This window comes from Enhydra lutris, unplaced genomic scaffold, assembly GCF_002288905.1.
Source record: "Enhydra lutris kenyoni isolate GAN:26980312 unplaced genomic scaffold, ASM228890v2 scaffoldscaffold34, whole genome shotgun sequence".
NCBI classification, from domain to species: Eukaryota; Metazoa; Chordata; class Mammalia; order Carnivora; family Mustelidae; genus Enhydra; species Enhydra lutris.
Genome location: NW_019154118.1, coordinates 29,623,624 through 29,641,409, shown reverse-complemented (window position 1 = coordinate 29,641,409; position 17,786 = coordinate 29,623,624). Strand labels below are relative to the sequence as shown.

Here is a 17,786-nt window from a genome sequence, read left to right as displayed (position 1 = left end):
GCCAGCCCGTGGTGGTTAGATCAGAGGCAGGATGAGGGGGAGGAGTTGGGACCCTCGGGGAAGGTGAAGCTGAAAGAACCCCCAAGTGGTGCACTTTCAGGGGCCGTAGGTTTTTATCTTTACAAAGAGTCCTCTGGGGAGAGACCACATGGGTGCAGCTTACCCTCCACGTTCACTGTCAGCAGCAACACTGGCCAAATCAAGAATTCTTCTGGAGTGGTAAAAAGACTATTTGGAATTTTGCAGGTCGGGCCATGTACTCTTGAGTTCTCAGCAGTGACTGCAGACTGCAAGGGTGAGTTGGGCTTTAAAATAATCCCCTCTCTGAACCGAGCTTGGTTCCAGGGTGAATATTATTACTCAGATGGAAAAAAAAGTTAGAACTTTTATACCTATGTTACTCAACTGCCTCTGTGTCCGTGGGTTTTGTCCCTCTCCTTCACGTGCCTTGCTGCTGGGAACCAGAAGCCAGGAGGCAATGAAGTGTTGTCTGCCTTGCATAAGACCAGCCCCTCCCTAAAGATGTCCTGGAGAAAAAGAGGAATAAGGTGGGGTTGGGCGGGGTGGACTGTTTAGGCCTGGGCTTACAGCCTGGCCTGGGAGATGACAAGCCCCGAACAATTTGGTGGGGTGGTTCCTCTCCCTTTGTTTCCTATTAGATGGTATGTGAGTTGTGGGTTGGTTGGTTTTGTTTTCATTTCAGTGACTGGCCCTTGAATATTGCTTTTGAAACAGCAATTTTCAGGATTAGCTAATAGCCATGCTGTCATGCTCATTTAGACCCAGTGAACAGTGGTGTGATCTCAGCCTGCTGGTCTGTCAGCACGGCCCTGGCCTGGCCTGGGGAGGGTGACCGAGCAGGTTTGGGGATGAGCTGTTCGATTCCTCCAGGTGGGGGATTTGTCCGCATCACCTCCTGTCCACCCCTCCCCCATGATTACAGAGGACACGATGCAGATCTGGAATGTAGCTCTGAGCTGCTCCCCATTTGTGGTGCAATCTGTGCCCTGAGGCTGAATTATAAAATGAGGGTTTGACTAAATGCTGGAAGTTTCCTTCCTGCTCTGGGAGGGTGTGGGTCATCTGAGCAGTGAGTATCACATCCTGGCATTTAAAGGCAGAGCCTGAAACTGTGAACCAATGACTTCTCCTCAAATACTCCTTCGCATCTATGTCCTTGCTGGCCCATGGGTCTTCTTGCCATTGGAAACGGATACCTTTTTTACAAAAAGATTTTATTTATTATTTATTTGAGAGAGAGAGAGAGAGTGCACAAGAGCGTGGGAGTGTGGGGGGAAGGGAGAGGGAGATACTCTGGAGCAGACTCCCCACTGAGCTCGACAGGGGGCTTGATCTCAGTACCCTGAGATCATAACCTAAGCTGAAACCAAGAATGGGACTGGACCCTTAACTGACTGAGCCACCCAGAGGCCCCATTGTCACTGGAAATTGATTTCTAAATGACATTGTTAATCTGGTCAAATTCACAGGATTCCGTACTTTCAGGAAGGAAGGTAATGTTGGAGACGGCAGAGTGTTTGACAAACGGGGTGAGCTAGGTAAGAATACATGAAAACTGGAGGCCAAAACAACAAAGCTAGATTCCGTGGAGACCTTCAGGGGAAAACAATGAAGCCCTTTCATATTTTCATACAGACAGTCATTTCTGCGATGCAGCTGCAGAGGTCAAACCTGGTGATGAAGGTTCTCAGAAAGTGATACCAATAATACAGTAAATTCTTGACTTTGGGGAATCACAAACTAAGAGAAAAGATACTTCATTTCATTATGTTTTTTCAAAATAAAATGCAAAAACACTTATTTTCTATGAAATTTTGGTTCCCTATTAGAGTTCATTTTTGGATGTCTCCTTTGGATTCCGGTATCTCCTGTAGTTGCTAATTTTCCATCTTATTTCAAAAAGGATTTAAGATACCTAACGTCCTTTGTTGAACAGCAGTATATTCTAAATTCTTCCCCACCAAAGGGATCCATGTCCTAATACCTTTCTCATGTTCCTCATCTCTAAGATCCATTTTGCCTACTAATTGACATTTTTTAAGTAGTAGCTTTCCCATATTAAGTAAAATAGTGTATTATTTATTTTATAAATTATATATTTGAATCATACGTATAAATTCTGTACATATATGTGTGACTATTGGTTATAGACATGACAATTTTATGTATTTATTTATATATAAATATATATGTATATTTAAAAGTTTTATATACTCAGTTCTGAATAGCACCTTGAGTAGTTGCCATAATCATAGCTAAAAGTCAAAGGTGTCCAGGTACCTGCCTGGCTTAGCTGGTAGAGCAGGTGACTCTTAACCCCAGGGTTGTGAGTTTGGGCCGCATGCTGGGCGTGGAGCCCACATTAAAACAAAATTAAAAATAAATAAATAAAAATAAAAGTTAAGGTGTCTGTTTGACCACCCCCACCCTTCTCAGTGACGGACACCATGGCTCTGGAAGCTCCAGGACAGGGGGGTATCAGAGGCTTGGTCAGGACGTGGAGGAGGAGTAGGGAGGGAGATGGTAAGATAGGATCCAGCAGGTGTGACTGACCTATCCAGTAGGAGTTCTGAGAAGGTCTTTCCAGGTCTGGGCAGTAGAAGGGAGTGGGGACATCCTGAACTCAGGCCCAGCCTGCATCAGTCCTGGTGTGGGAACCAGTTGGGGCCTGTGTCCCAGTGAGAACAGGGAAGGAGAAGACAGTGAGTACAGTTTTCAAATATTTATTTATTTAAAGATTTTTTAAATTTATTTGACAGAGAGAGATCACAAGTAGGCAGAGAGGCAGGCAGAGAGGGGAAGCAGGCTCCCCGCTGAGCAGAGAACCTGATGCAGGACTCGATCCCAGGACCCTGAGATCATGACCTGAGCCAAAGGCAGAGGCTTAACCCACTGAGCCACCCAGGTGCTCACTTTCAAATATTTAATTGGAGGGGTGCCTTTTGGGCTCAGCCGGTGGAGCAGGTGACTCTTGATCTCAGGATTGTGGGTTTGAGCCCCACGTTGTGTGTAGAGATTGCTTAAAAATAAAATCTTAAAATGTTTAATAATAATCAGTAATAGTGACACATTTAAGGACACTTAGAGAATAGAAAGAATAAAACAAAAATTACCTAATAATTTCATCTCCTTAAACCACAATCATTGTTATGATTTTGGTTTTTTTATTTTGTATACTTTTTGCTTTCCTATAAATTTTTATCATTTCCTTTCCTTTACTGTTCTACAAAACCACGTTTCCATGCTGCACTATGGTCAGAGTGATCTAGTGGCCGAATGAATTAGTTTTTTAATTTTATTACTAGACATTTAGATGGCTTTGGATGTTTTGTTTTTGTCTTTTTCAGATACCGTTTTTATGGACTTTTAAGGTGTATTGTTTTTTGGAGTGGGAGGAAAAAAATCATGTTATTAATTTGTTCACAGAACAAGGACCAACTGAAGACAGCCCGCTAGGCCCAGAGGATGAGAGCCTTTGAGGAGAGGACCCTCTAGCTTTGGTTATTGCAGGAGGGATCCTCAAGCCAGTCTGAGCCTCAGCCCTGCTCATCGGTGACTGCACCCCTGCAGGCCAGACGCTGGGCCAGCATCACACTTGTCCCGTCCCCAAGCAGCTGCAGCCTGCCTCCTTCACCAGTGCCCACAGCCACCGGCGTCAGGCGCTCTCTCTCCTGCATGCATGTGAATGACCATGCTGACCCTCCAGACATGCCCGAACCAAAAACCTTGGGGCCAGTTTCTTTCTTTTGGCTCCAGCCCTGGCATTCTGCAGGCCTTAGCTCCCGTGTCATCTTCCCGGCATTCTGCAGGCCTTAGCTCCCGTGTCATCTTCCCGTGGGCCTCCTTCCAGACCCCGTGTTTAGCCTCAGCCCCCTTCCCTGATTTCCTCTCCTGCAGCCCGTCTCCACCTGACCGGGAGCGCTCACCGACAGCCACTGCTTTCCTGGGCTCCGCTTGGGATCTCGCCTGGGAGCGAAGGCTGGGCAGCTCTAGGCTCGAGCTCCAACTTCTGCGCCAACAGTCCGCACCCCACAGGCCAGGCGCCCGACGGGAGGTTCTGCAAGTGTGTCGGAGATACCCCTGGGGCCGAGGGCCGTGGACACTGGGGTGTCCTGTGGAGCCGGCGGGCCCACTGCGAGCTGGACCCCACGCTGACGTTAGGGCTGTAGGGGTCCATGCTGTGGCTTCTGGCCGCCGTCGGACCCTGTGTCCAGGGACTCGGATGCCTCTGGCCCTTCCCGGGCCCCGGTGTGCAGCTCCGTGAGCCCGTGGCCACGGGTGTGTTGGGCCCAGGGGCCGCGGCCACCTAGATGTGCTGTGGTGTTCCCGGGCCCTTCCTCCAGGGGACTGGCCCTGTCCTTTCGTCACTGGGGTCCAAGCTGGAAACCTGGCTCAGGTGCAGACGGGGACAGAGGACGGGGCTGTTCAGTGCGCGCAGCCTTTACGCCGTTTTCCACCCGGGCCTCTTGTGAGGAGCTAGAGCCAGTGGCCCCCGGTCGGCTCCCCAGCTGCCGTGTCCCCACTCTCAGGGGGTCCGGCGTCCCTCGCTGCCCGCTGGTCTCGCCACTCAGGACAGTGGGTCCAGCCGCCGGCCTTCCCCGAGCCCGGCCCTCCCCGCTCCAGTCCTCCCGCCGGCCGTGCCCGTTCTGTCGTGACGCGGGGCCCCCACTCCCTCCGTGCTCCGGGAGCCCTTCTTAACCTCGGGGAGTGCGAGCGTCCCCTCGAGCCGGCCCCCGTGTCCCCCGTGTCCCTGTCCCAGCCCGCTCTTCCCGCGCCGCGACTTCACGCCGCCGCGGGCCCCTGCGAGCGCGCCCCTCCGCCTTCTTGGCAGGCGAAGCAAGCTTGTGAAAGCGGGTCTCGGCCTCCGCCAACCAGCAAACTGGCAGAAATCATTTCACAGCAGTGGAAAAGTACAAACGTTCTTCGATGCCGGAAAGCGGTGACTTGGCCAAATACGTGCTCACTGCGCCTGCGCAGCACGGCCCGTAGGGGGGGGTAGGGGGCGTCCTGCCCGCGGAGTTCACTACGCCTGCGCAGAGCAACCTGCGGGGCTGGCCTCCGGAGTTCGCCGCGCCTGCGCAGAGCTGCCTGCGGGAGTCCTACCTGCGGGGTTCGCCGCGCCTGCGCTCAGGCTGCTCAGGCGGATCCTGCCTGTGGAGTTCACTGCGCCTGCGCTAAGACTGCGGCGACCCATGGCCACTAGGGCTGGACCCTGAGGACAGCCAGTCCCACACGACGCGTGGACTGTGTTCCAAGGAAGTGTTTGAAACTCGGTTTAGCACCCAGATCCCTTTCCCCGTGGAGACAGTGTAGTAAGTGGAAGTCAAGTCAACGGGCTGCCCCCCATAGTCTGCTGAGCGCACGTGGCGCCGAAGCCGGGCCCGCGGTCCCCACTGGCGCCCAGTGCCACCTGCTCCGCACACAGCCGCGGCCGTGACCTCCCTGCGGCGACCCGTATCAGCCTAGGACGCGGTGCCGCACGCCCGCCTTGACCCCCAGCCCCGTGTCACAGCAAGTCTGCATCCTGTCCTGCAGGCACGGTCTCCTGCTCTGCTTTCCTGTGTGTGCACTGCGGCCCGCGCCGGGACCCGCTCTGTCCGGCGCTCTGCTCCAGGCCCCGGGCTCCACCGGCCCTGCTGGTGCTTGGAGCCCCTGAGAACCCCTGGTCAGCCCAGGGTCCAGCCCCAGCAGCCGAAGCACCAAGCCCTGGCTCCTCCGTGCGGTCCCCACGGCCCACCCTGCACGGCCGAGAGTCCGTGGGCCATGAAGACGGAAGATGCCCAGCCCGTGCTCCCCAGAGCCCCCTCTGAACCGAAACAGCTGCCTGATCAGAGAACGCTCACTTCGCCTAAGTGCGTCTAGGATGCCGTCCGTGCAAGGACCAGGTCGTACTCACGGTTCCTGAGTGGGGACTTGACGCCACTGAAGGTGTGATCTGAGGTGATGCTTGAAAGGCACCTGCCTAGCCTGGTGGGAAGGGGTCCTAGGGGAGAGGGCTCTGCAAGCGGAGAGGCCCGTGTGTGCAAAGGCATCAGAGCCTGGGAGGGTGAGGATGTTGGAGGGTTGCAAACAGTGTCCTCAGGTTTCAGGCCTGAGGGTTGCAGGTGGATGGAAAGGGGGAAACCAGCCCCAAAGGGCAGGGAAGCAGGAGAGGAGGCTGCTTTCTGTTAGCCACACCCTGCTGCTGATTTGTGTCCCTCCCTGCAGGCCTTGTAGTTCATGATTTTAAAAATAGCTTTTATGATCTCTTAGTGATAAAATCTGGGAAAATGTAAGCAAAACTAAAACTCAAATCTAAAAAAATTTGCAAACACACTTGTTTCCATACACTTGCTTTTAGTATTTTAATATTAAATCAAGCAACACAAGAAAGTGGGCTATGACTTTTCCCCCTTGATTCTCTAGGTTTCTGTGTAACGTAAACATTTAGAGAATCAGGTTCATGTACCTTTCTAATTTAAAAAAAGAGTTTACATTTTGTTAATTAAAAAAACAAACAGAGGCCTACATGTTCAAGGTTGAAAGCTGATTTCCCCACTCACTTCATTTTCCTAGGGATTTATTGCACAGTAAATTAGTTCATTGCAAACCTTCCAGCAATGTTTTACTCTATTATAGATTACTTAAAAAAAAAAAAAAAAAACCGAAAACACAAATTTGAGTTTTCCCCTTTGAACGATGAGTGGTTTATTTTAAAGTAGGTGAAAGGTAACGTGAAGGAAAAAAAAAAAAAAAACCAGCTTCACAGATGTATGATTTAAAGTTTGCCAAGTACTTAGTGGAGGGTTACACTGACTTCAAATGGCTGGAAAGTGTAATGTAACATGAGAACAGGAAAGTCCTGTTTCTTTCTCAGCCTGCTCTCTGGTTCCTGCAAAAACGTCACCATCAGAGCAGGGATTTTGAGAAATGGCATCCCCTGGTGGAGAAGCGAGTGAGCGGAAGCGGAGGGGGGGGAGTGCAGTGTGTGCTGCGTGAACGCCACTGTATCTGCAGTCGGGGTGCTCCGTCCTCTGACACGAGCTTTCTGATCGAGGGTGCGGGAGAGTCTGTCTATGCTCTACACGACTGTGTGTTCAGCGAGAGTGGCAGTCCCAAGCCTGTGAGGGTGGACAGAGCGAGCATTTCTCACTGGGTTGAATGCTCATTGGTGTATTTTATGTACCTTAACAAAAGTCCGACTAAGTAAGAGTCAATGATAGAAAACTCAATACCCCGCTTTAGTGGTCAGCTATCAGCCAAGCCCCTCGATCCTTTCCCTTTATGTGTTGGGGCTTGAAAACCTCAGCAGGGAGAGGGCCTTAGGTTCTGAGTCTTTGCTGGCAGCATTCCGATCAGACGCTGTGTTTCCTGAGATAGGGTTCGCAGCTGGAGATCGGGAGTGCAAGAGCACCTTGTCCCCAAACAGACCGGACTAGGGCCCTCGCTGCTGACAGAGTCTGAAGACAGAGAGACAGGAAAGGGGTCTATCTCGGTGAGGCCGAGGCGGAAAGACGGTGGGCTGGCACCTCCGAATCGTGCAAAGACATCCGGGTTAGATGATGACAGTGTGGGTAGAGGTCGGCGGGTCCCTGAAGGCGGGTAGTGAAGGTCAGGTCGCTGGTGGTCATGCTGGCGTCAGGACAGTCTCCGCTGCTTGCAGGGTGGTCTGTGTGCTCGCCACGGGGCGCCCGGCATGCCCCACCCCGCCCGACTTGTGCCCCAGTGAAGCGAGAACTTAATTAGGAGGTGTACACTGAGGTCATAATGGAGGCAGTTGAAGTCCCGGTTCAGGCTCAGCATGTTGGGGAGAAGGAAGCAGGATCAGCTGCCCCAAAACCTGCTTCTCGGATATCAGCATTTTCTCGAGCTGATCCTTTTGAGAAATAGCAGATGCAGAAGTTAGTCTCTGGCGAGGGACATTGACATTTATAAAGGAAATCTCCATCCACTCCAGGAAGCCAAAGGGGGACTCCGTCACAGGAGTGTCTAAGGTGTCTAAGGAGGAGGACCGATGTCCCCCGCAGCCCCACACACCCTTCTCCATCTGTCCTGGGGATGGTGTTTTGGCCGGTGGCTCAGGCCGCCTCAGGGACTTGCTTCCCCTGGGTATCTGTCTCCCTGATGCACCAAGTGTACCTGTCGGTAAACTTTGTGCTTTTCTCATTAATCTGTTTTTTATTATAGGAGGTGTCAGCCAAGAACTCAGAAGAGTGGAGGGAAAGCTATTTGTCCTTTCCCACAAGGAGGGGAGGAGGCACCTGCTCCCCCGTCTGCGCTCATCTCACGGGGCGGAAGTGAGCCTTGACCAGAGCCTCTGCCTGGGGCCGTGTGCGCCTCTTCTCCTGGCTGAGGGATGCGGCTTCCTATGGAATGTGATTTCAGGACTGGGAACCTACCTGAGGTTCCTGGAAGACCTGGTTCCCCCACCTGCTGGCTGCCTGGGGGTGGGAGCCCCAGAGGTAAATCTTCATTCCTTCTGCTAAAATGCACACACACCCAACAGGATCCTAACATTGTTTGCTTTTGTAAGTCATTTACACCATCATGAGAGTGAGGCTCTGATTTACTGTGAGCACAGATTTAAAGGAAAAGTGGGAGACGAAGGGGCATGAGGGTGTTTAGATTTTGGCAGGAGAGGGAGAGGGGACCGGCCGGTTTGGAAGCAGTGATAATAGTAAGTAGATGCCCGGTGGGGAGGAAGAAGGCAGGTGACCGTGTTCCAGACGACGGTAAGTGCAATTTTGGCTGAGGCCAGGCCGCCTGCAAATGCTTCCTTTCCACATAAGACAATGCGTTTAGAGTATCTTCTGGAGAAAGAATGATAATTCGATTTTCAAAAATTTTAGAGAGGAAAATAAAAACCAATATTAGAAAAATATAGGCCACTTTTCCTAATAACTCTGTTGTCAAGGCAGAATTAGACTTCATTTTTCTAGCAAGAGGTAATTATAAAGGAGCTGTGTCTAAAAATGTGATTTTTCTTCTGAACCATTTTTGGCCTCAAATACATTTTGGAAATGTGATTTACAACCACCTTTTCTGGTGATCAGGATGCCAGCCGTGTGACTAAGCAGTGCGTTAAAAAGATATGTACTGATTACAAAAAAAAGGGGAAAAAGGATAGATGCACATTTGTTTAAAGCCGGGGTTGGTGGGGTACAGCTTGCAGGTCAGATCCAGTCCTCCCTCTGTCCCTGTATGGCCAGTGAGTTAAAAATGGTTCACACTTCGGGCGCCTGGGTGGCTCAGTGGGTTAAAGCCTCTGCTTTCGGCTCGGGTCATTATCCCAGGGTCCTGGGATCGAGCCCTGCATCGGGCTCTCTGCTCCGCAGGGAGCCTGCTTCCCCCTCTCTCTCTCTGCCTGCCTCTCTGCCTACTTGTGATCTCTGTCTGTCAAATAAATAAATAAAATCTTAAAAAAAAAATGGTTCACACCTCAAATGGTTGAAAAAAATAAAAATAGCTAACATTTTATGATATGTAACACGTGTATTAAATTGAAATTTAGTGACTTAGCTTTGCTCGTTTGTTTATAAGTACATGTTTCGGGCTGCTGACAAGCTAGAATGGCAAATCAAAGAGTTGCAGCAGAACATTTGGTCCTCGGAGCCTAAAATATGTACTGTTTGGTCCTTTACAGAAAATGTGTACCAGCCTCTAGTGTACGGTATTTGTTCCCAAAGTGTGTTCCTTGGAACCGTCTCCTCAGCTGCTCTGTGTCCTTTCCGGATGAGGTGAGTCAGGCAGAGTCCGCAGGCCACAGCTCACGCTCTGCCGTCATTGTCTGCGCTGGTGTTTTAAAGGACCTGAGGAGTCCTGCAGTGAGTAGCCAGTTTCCAAAGTGCATTTGACTTCAGCACAGTCTCCACTCCCTTTTCGCCTGTGACCCGCCACTGGACTAAGAGAAACTCCCGCAGGAGCTGGACCTTTGTCAGGTGGGAGGTGTTTTCCAGCAAGGTTGCAGCCCGTCCTCGGGCTGGATGTGCTCCGGCTGTCCCCATACCCCTTCGAAGGCATGTGGAGATGGTCTTGTCCAGTCACCTCACTTTCCGGATCGGGAGCTGGGGGTGGGTTATGGTCCCTCACTTGCCATATCTCCTGCTGGGAAGGCTCCCGTCCAGTGGTTTTGCTTCCTCTGGACATTGGCCCAGATGTCACCTTCCCTCTGGGGCCTTCCCGGCTACCCAGACAGGAACTCGAGCCTGTCTTCTGTCTTCCCGGCACTGTCCACCCACGTCGGAGCTGCTTCTGTCCGCACTGCTGTAGGCTAACACGCCCCACGCTGTCGGCCTCATCAGGACACCAGCCTTCTGGGGGCTTGTGGGCTGCCGTGTGACAGCCCAGACGCGCGCGAGGCCTGTCCGCACTGCATCTAGTAGGGATGTTGTGCTGGTCGCCTCTGTGCTCTGGCGGGAAAGCGGGTGAGAATGGGCATTCTGGGTGTTCAGGGGCAGACCCCAAGGCTGGCACTGAGCAGGGGCTGTAGTTCGCGCTGGCGTCAGCTGGAGCCCAGCGACAGACACGAAGCTTGGGTGTATTTTATCATCGTTGTACGATCCAGAGGCCCAGGGTGACAGGGCAAGGCCCCAGCCGCCAGGGACCTGAGCCCCTCTGACCCCGCTGCACCGGCGTCCCGAGAGCACGGTTCCTGCCCCAGCCTCTGCTGGCCGCGGGGGTCCCAGGCCAGACCTCTCTGTTGCCGGCGGGAGGACAGGGCAGTCTCCCCTGAAGTCTTCTCTTTCCCTGGCCTCTCTCTCTCCCCAGCTCGGAATCGTCGTGTCTGCGATGGGCCCACCCAATGAAAACTTCCCAGGAGCACGCGTTTCAGGCAGGTCACTAGCTGTGTCTGACACAGGGGCTGTGTGACTCTGAGCTGATAACGGAGGTGATCTGGACAAGTCCACCGATCTCTGAGGAACGTGGTGACAAAGTGCCCGGGGCAGAATGGCTCACTGCCAGGGGACCACGCTGTCTGTGGCCCAGGAGGGCAGCGTGAGCACGGCGTGGGTCCCTGTGCTGGGGGCCGCGAGCGAGACACCCCACGCTCTCTTCCAGCATCTGAGGGGCGCTGCTCAGGGGAGGGGAACATTCCCTCCAGCCTCGGGGGCCCCGGCTGGATGTGTGACAGACGGGATGTGTGCTAAAGGTGCGGAGTGTAAGTCGTGCGGGACACGGGAGTCTTTGTGGGGAAATGAAGGCCCAAGGACGCCGTTAGACGTGTCTGATGAGGCAGAGAGATAGCAGAGGCCGGGGGTGAGCTACGGGGCACTCAGCGAGGCCTGGTAGCCCTGTGTCCTGGGAGATGAGGCATCTCCTTCCCCCCAGTCTGGCAAGGGCTCCTCTCCCAGCACAGCCCTGTGAGCTGCTGTGCAGGAGGCAGGTGCACTGGACACGTGGGCTCTGTGACCTTCCTGCCCCTGCTGTTCCAGCCCCTTCTCCTTCTGAGGCGCGCTCTGCCCGGGGGCCACGGGGCTCGCCGTCCCAGGCTGGCAGGCCCATCGCAGCTGTCTGCCTTGTCTCTGCGTCCCTGCATTGAGGGCCCGCTGCAGTCCTTGCCTTCCTTCCCCCTGCGGGAGCCCCGTGTCCACAGTGGCTCACATTCCAAGGTTCGGCGCGCCGCGTTGGGTCCCTGTGACAGGAAGGATCTCGGGCTTGTGGGGCGGCACAGCCTGTGCTGCCGGAACACGGATCGTTGTGCCCAGAGGCAAGTGTGAGGCTCTGTACACACTGTAGGGCTCTTTCTGGAAGTTCAGGTATGGAAAGGGAGTGCTTTTTCTGCCTTCTTTGTGCTTGTTTTTACGTAATGTCACACAGTCAGTGGCATTTAGTTCCAGAACAGGTGGAGCCTCAGGGTTAAACCAGGGAGCACTAGTCTTGGACTTGAGAACTTGCGCACCTATCTGTGCCTTGGGAGGGAGTGTTGGAAAATCAGCGCAGGTGTCCATGATGGGCAGGGGCCTTGGGGTCAGACGCCGGGCTGGGTGCCGCCCCAAACCGGCCCCGCTGTGGGATGGCCCCAAAGCCAGGCTGGAGGGTCAGAGGAGCAGCGCCCCCGGCTGTCCAGTCCTCCCTTAGAGAACATGGAATTTGGAACCCCTGACGCAGCAAGGGGGTCACTGAAGCTGAGCCTTGTTCGCACCTTTGGTCCTGTCCACTGTCATGCGCGCCTTGCCGTGGTTTGTCCACGCAAATGCAGCTCACTTTCTAAGCCTCAGGAACCTCATCGGTGCTGGGGTCTGAGGAGATGACACCCACGTACAGAGGGCGGTGTGGGGCCGTGAGCGCTCTCAGTGTGCCGGGTGCCCTCCAGGTACAACGATGTGGGGCTCTGAGCCCTGGGGGGGCCCACGACCAGCCCAGGCTCCCACGGAAAGCTGGCATGGACTCTGACCTGCACGTTCCCCTCACCATCTGTTCTTTGCCCCGAAAAATCTGTGGCCCCAGACTGCGGGAACACAAAGCAGAATGGAAGCCAACGTGACCAGATTTTGTAGTGAAAATCCATACCGAAGATTCGACATTTTCTGTATCTGGAGCTGTGAAATTTTTTTTTTTAAAGATTTTATTTATTAAAAAAAAAATGTTATTTATTTATTTGACAGAGAGAGAGATCACAAGCAGGGGGAGTGGGAGAGGGAGAAGCAGGCTCCCCACTAAGCAGAGAGCCCAACGTGGGGCTCGATTGTAGGACCCTGAGGTCACAACTTGAGCTGAAGGCAGAGGCTCAACCCACTGAGCCACCCAGGTGCCCCTGGAGCCGTGAAATTAAGAAGAAAAGTCATGCAGGTATTTCTCTCTCTCCTTTCTAGTTTTTATTTAAATTCCAGTTAGTTCACACACACTCTGCTGTTGGTTTCAGGAGTGGGGTTAGTGACCGAGCCCTTCCCGGAGGTGCAGGCCCTTGTCACCGCCCCTGACAGGGCTTGTCCTCAGCAGCACGTGCATTTAAAACTGCTTCTCACTGCGTTTCAGCCTCGCCAAGCCACTTACCATGATGCCGTCTGGGGGCGGGGGGTGTTCTTAGTCAAACAGAAGTAGCCTCTTTCCTTCTAGACCTGTGACACTGGGGAAAGGGAGGACAGGAAGCATCCGTGGGGTTTTTCTCCACTGGCCGGGTCCCCCAAGGATGTTTTGCTGTGTGGGGCATCTGTCAGTTTACATGCCATTGTGGCTACCTGCTCCATTTGACGACATGTCCCTTCTAGTCGAATGTCTCCATCATATAAACGTTCTCTACACGCTGAGGATAAAAGTGTACGTCATCGTGTCAGGAGTGTCTTCCAACCTTTTTAACTGTTGTGTCTTTACTACTTGAACTTTCATGAGTGCATATATATAGATCATAAAATATGATCGATAGATTATACTCAGATAAGTAATTATAATCCCGTATAAGACGTTTTCATATTCGATGCAAAAACTAGATTGTTGTGGCCACTACGTAGAAGTGGGACAGACCCTCCCCCTCCCCCAGGCTTGGTTTGGGGGTAAGACAGATGATGTCATGCCCACATGAGGAGGGTACGAGAAGGCTTATTATTCACACAATGAAGCTTTCTGGGGGTGAGGGAGTGACTCCCGAGCAGATTGAGGGAGAGGAGACTGACTGCCTTCCTTGTGGTCAGGGCTGGGGAGTCCATGTCAGCCAGGCTTGTGTGACGCGAGCTTCCCTTTGGTGCCAAAGGAGGAAACACCCAGCGTTTCTCATCGGCTTGCCCAAACATGGGGCAGCACAGGGAAGTGGTGGCCTTGAGACTTGTCACCTGTCTCACATCAGTAATGGTGTCAAACTCTTTATTACGAGAATAAAAGACTTAAACACTTCTATATTTATTAATAATAAAGTGTTTGATTTGTAGCTTATTACTTTTTCCCCATGGTGTTCAGTAAGATAAGGAAAAACATTTAAATGTGTCAAAAATTACCATAAGGTCTTAGAAAGTTTAAGAATGGAAGAAAGGCAGAGTTCTTGAGGTAGCATAAAGTAGCTAAAATGTATGGTGCAAAAGGAACTTTTTTTTAAAAGATTTTATGTATTTATTTGACAAAGAGAGAGCACACAAGTAGGGGGAGCAGCAGGCAGAGGGAGAGGGAGAGGCAGGCTCCCCGCTGAGCAGGGGCCGCAAAAGGAACTTTCAAGCTGGCTCATTCAGAGGGTGCTTTACCCAACGCACAATATAATCTTCTCTCCATTAAAACATAATTTTCACTTCTTAAAAAAAATGAACAAGTCGCTCAGTGTATTATCTTTATTTTGGGCTTCCAAATTTGAGACATCTGAGCTAAATCAATTGCAGAGGGCTGTACCATTGCTGTGCGGTTTGGGGCTTGTCTGCCCCCGTTAGAAGGTAAGGCTCACTAGGGCTGAGACTGTTATCAACCCTTCACTGTTTGCTGTTGAATAGTCCAGGCACATGGTAGACACATTGAAAATATCAGAGGGTGGATGGATGGATGGACGGATGGACAGATGGATGGATGGATGGATGGATGGATGGATGGGTGGGTGGGTGTATGGATGGGGTGGATGGATGGATGAGAGGATCGGTAGATGGGAGGATGGGTGGATGGGTGGGTGGATGGGAGGATGGGTGGATGGAAGCATGCATGGGTGGGTGGGTGGATGGATGGGTGGGTGGATGGAGACTGTGGGTGGGTGGGTGGGGACGGTGGGTGGACGGTAGGTCTGCGTGAGTTGCCACTGGACGGCGGTGTTGCGGTGTTGCAGATCTGTACTGCAAGTCTGTACAGCTGCAGAAGCTCCGGAGCCGGGTGGCGGTTAAGGCAGGATCTCACCAACCCCGTGTGCCTAAACCCCGGTGACCAGCCCCTCAAGGCTGCCCCTTAATGCCCACCGACCTTCTAAAATGCCAGGGGTTAATGAATCATGAAATGTTCTCTTTGTAAGGACTCTTAGATATTACCTGTTCTCTTCCAGGTCCCCAATTTTTCAGTCCAAAAAGTGGGGGACAGCAAAGCCTTCAGGCCTCAGCAATTGATTTGGCTCAGATGTCTGAAACTCGGGAGCCCAAAGTGGAGATAATACATTGAGCTACTTCTTCATTTTAAAAAAAGAGCAATCTACCGTCCCGTAGCAGAGACCTCACACCTGCACCACAGCTGTGGCCGGCTTCCGAGACTGCGCCTGCTGACCCAGAAGCCCCAGCCGGGTCACATCCACCCTTCACTCCCGGAGTTTTCCGCAGACCCGCTGTTCTGCCGTGCTGACCCGTAGCCTGGTCTCTTTCTCCTTTTGGCCTCAGCCCCACTTACCTGGTTTTTTATCTTATTGTAAATGACAGCATTTTAAAAAATCTGAACTTTCTAGCTGCAAATTGCATTCGGGCCCCTGTGGAAGCCAGAACGTTTCGTTTTGTTAATCCTCACGTTTCTGAGCACCAAGGGCCTCCCCCACCCTGCTGGGTCCCGCACGGGCCCTCGAGTCCCATGCATGTTAGTAGTGACTGAAAACGCACCTTTCTGTGTCCAGCCAGGTAAGTAAGTCCCCTCTAGTCGTCCTTCTCTCACTAGCTCCTTCCACGTTCACTCCATGTGTGTTACAGAGACCCAGGCTCCTTATTTGTCTCTATTTTGTCTCCAATTTGTCTCTAATTTGTCAAATTATTGGAATTTGAAATGCAATCAGGCAAAGTACATGAAATCAACAAGATGTGTAGGTTGCACCGTGGTCCCTGTAGCAAATACAAGTGCCAGGGTTTCTGGTGAGACACAGTTGAAAGATTTTTCTGCAATATAGATTAGTGCCGGCCTGGGCCTTTATCTACAAACTCAGGGTGCTGACGCCCACGTCCCGGGCCGGCGGGAACATTCAGGTGCATGTATGGATGTGGTCCGGTACGGTTCCCAGCCTGCCGCAAGGGTTCAGTAGACGCCACCTCCTGCCCCGCTCTCTGGAACGGAGGGAGAGGCAGAGGGCGGCGAGGACACAGCAGGAGCAGCTGACCCTGAGCGTTGGCTGGGGGCACGTGGACAGGGAGGTGAATCTGTTGGGTCCCCTGGGGAGCAGGCAGAGCTGGCAATCCAAGGGGCTTGTCGGGAAGGAATGTCGGTGGGATGTAGAAGGGACCAGGGAGCAGTCCTGGGCTGCGGAGTCTCAGACTGCTCTGAGGACGGGGCACGGGGCGCTGGCACGAGGTGGCCAGGTGCGGCCGTCCTGCATTGGGTGGAAAGATCTAGGCTTTCGGCCTCAAGCTCCTGGTTGCTGTGCAGCAGGATTCAGGCAGATGTGAAGGGACGTACACTGCTGCGTCTGTTTCCTTTGGAGACTCATGGAGCGCCCTGGGCCCAGGCACTGTGTCCCAGCCCCCCCTGCCGCCCGCTCCCAGCCGAGCTGGAGGCTGTGGTCTGACCCGGCACTGGTGACCCTGGGGAGCAGCCGTGGCCAAGATTTGGTTGCTGAGCAGCCCGGGGCAACCATGCACCTTGCGCTGGCAGACTCTTGTCCGTGTGATAGTGATAGCCGGTCACTGTGGTTTCCCACTGGGCCCTGTGCTCAGGGCCGGCACACTGGGATGGCCTCTGAGGCCCTGCCCCGGCCTCTGGGGACGTTGGGCAATGTGTGCAGCCACGTCGGGTGTGTTTGGGCTGGGCGAACACGGAGTGGCGGCCCTCCCTGGGTGGAGGCCTGGAGGCAGCCCCACCACATGAGCGTCCAGAAGCCCGGCTCCAGCCGCCCCACCTCAGACCATGAGGGCCCAGCTCACGTTCCCGCTCCCAGGGCCTTGTCATCCGTCGGACTCAGGATGCTCACCTTGCCGGCGGTGGGGAGTGCTTGGTGACGTCAATGTGGACTCGTTTCCCATTGTTCTTTGTCCTGTCCTGTCAGCTCCAAACACAGTCATCACATCGACTGGCAAAGGGCTTTGTCTCGTGGAGGGACTCACACCCTCACCCAGGGCGGTATGGGTTTGGAGACGCTCAGTTCCAGATGCATTTAGGGGGTGAACAAAACCCTAGTTGAGTTACAGTGTTGTACTTGATGTCATGGTCCCACGTTCCGTCAGTGTTTCCTGTGCGCTGTCCGACAATATTTGTCCTACCCCGTGGCATACCTCATTTCCCGAGGGGACACAGGTGACGGAAAGCATGGTCAGCTCTTGAACAAACAGGTTGCTACTGCGCGGGCCTGCTTCGTGGCGGCTTTGTCGGGCAGACCCCAGACGGAGCTGTCAGTGCGTTTTCTCTTGTGATTGTTGTGCTGTGTGTCCTTGGCTGACTTTGTTGTGAGGGGACAGCGGGCCAAGGTTCCATCGGCCATCCCTGCGGCTTCTGGTCCTCAGTGGGCTTGCAGAGTTAAGTTTTGGGGGCGTCAGCTCTAGATTTTTGACTGGGGCTGGTGTTCGAGTGTCGCCTGTAAAATGTTAGTGCCTTTTCGTGACCTTTCACTCCTGCTCACCCTGCTTCTCTTGCGCCCAGCCTCGCTCACGGAGCCCGGGCTGCACGGGGCCCCACCTTCACCCCTCCTTGTCCTGTCACCCTGGCCCAGCTCCCACACTGGCCCGCAGCTGGCCGTCCTGCTGCAGATCCGGCCCAGACACCCGATGCCCTCGGGGAGGCCACCATCTGGACCCCCACTTGCTCCTGTGCCCTCAGCATGGCCTCTCCCACCTGTCTAGCAGCAGCTGCCTTCTGGAAGCCAAGGGCTGGGGCTACAGCGTCCTCTGGTCAGCAGAGCTGCCGTGTCTGGTGGGGAGCGCGGTTCAAGCCGGGCGGGGATGGACGCCCGCCCCCGCCTTGGGTGTCCTGCCTCTCACCGCCTCCCC

The 17,786-nt window shown here is 53.5% G+C and overlaps 2 long non-coding RNA genes across 2 annotated transcripts; both read left to right on the top strand.

Moving 5' to 3' along the window:
* Positions 1-258: 258 nt before the first annotated feature.
* LOC111153913 lies at positions 259-4,877 on the top strand. The gene is made up of 3 exons (XR_002641050.1): positions 259-295; positions 1,491-1,559; positions 3,448-4,877. It is a non-coding gene; the product is annotated as an uncharacterized LOC111153913 (long non-coding RNA).
* A 441-nt stretch (positions 4,878-5,318) lies between these two features.
* LOC111153829 lies at positions 5,319-12,523 on the top strand. Its single transcript, XR_002641043.1, has 3 exons — positions 5,319-5,961; positions 8,188-8,462; positions 9,644-12,523. It is a non-coding gene; the product is annotated as an uncharacterized LOC111153829 (long non-coding RNA).
* The last annotated feature ends 5,263 nt before the right edge of the window (positions 12,524-17,786 follow it).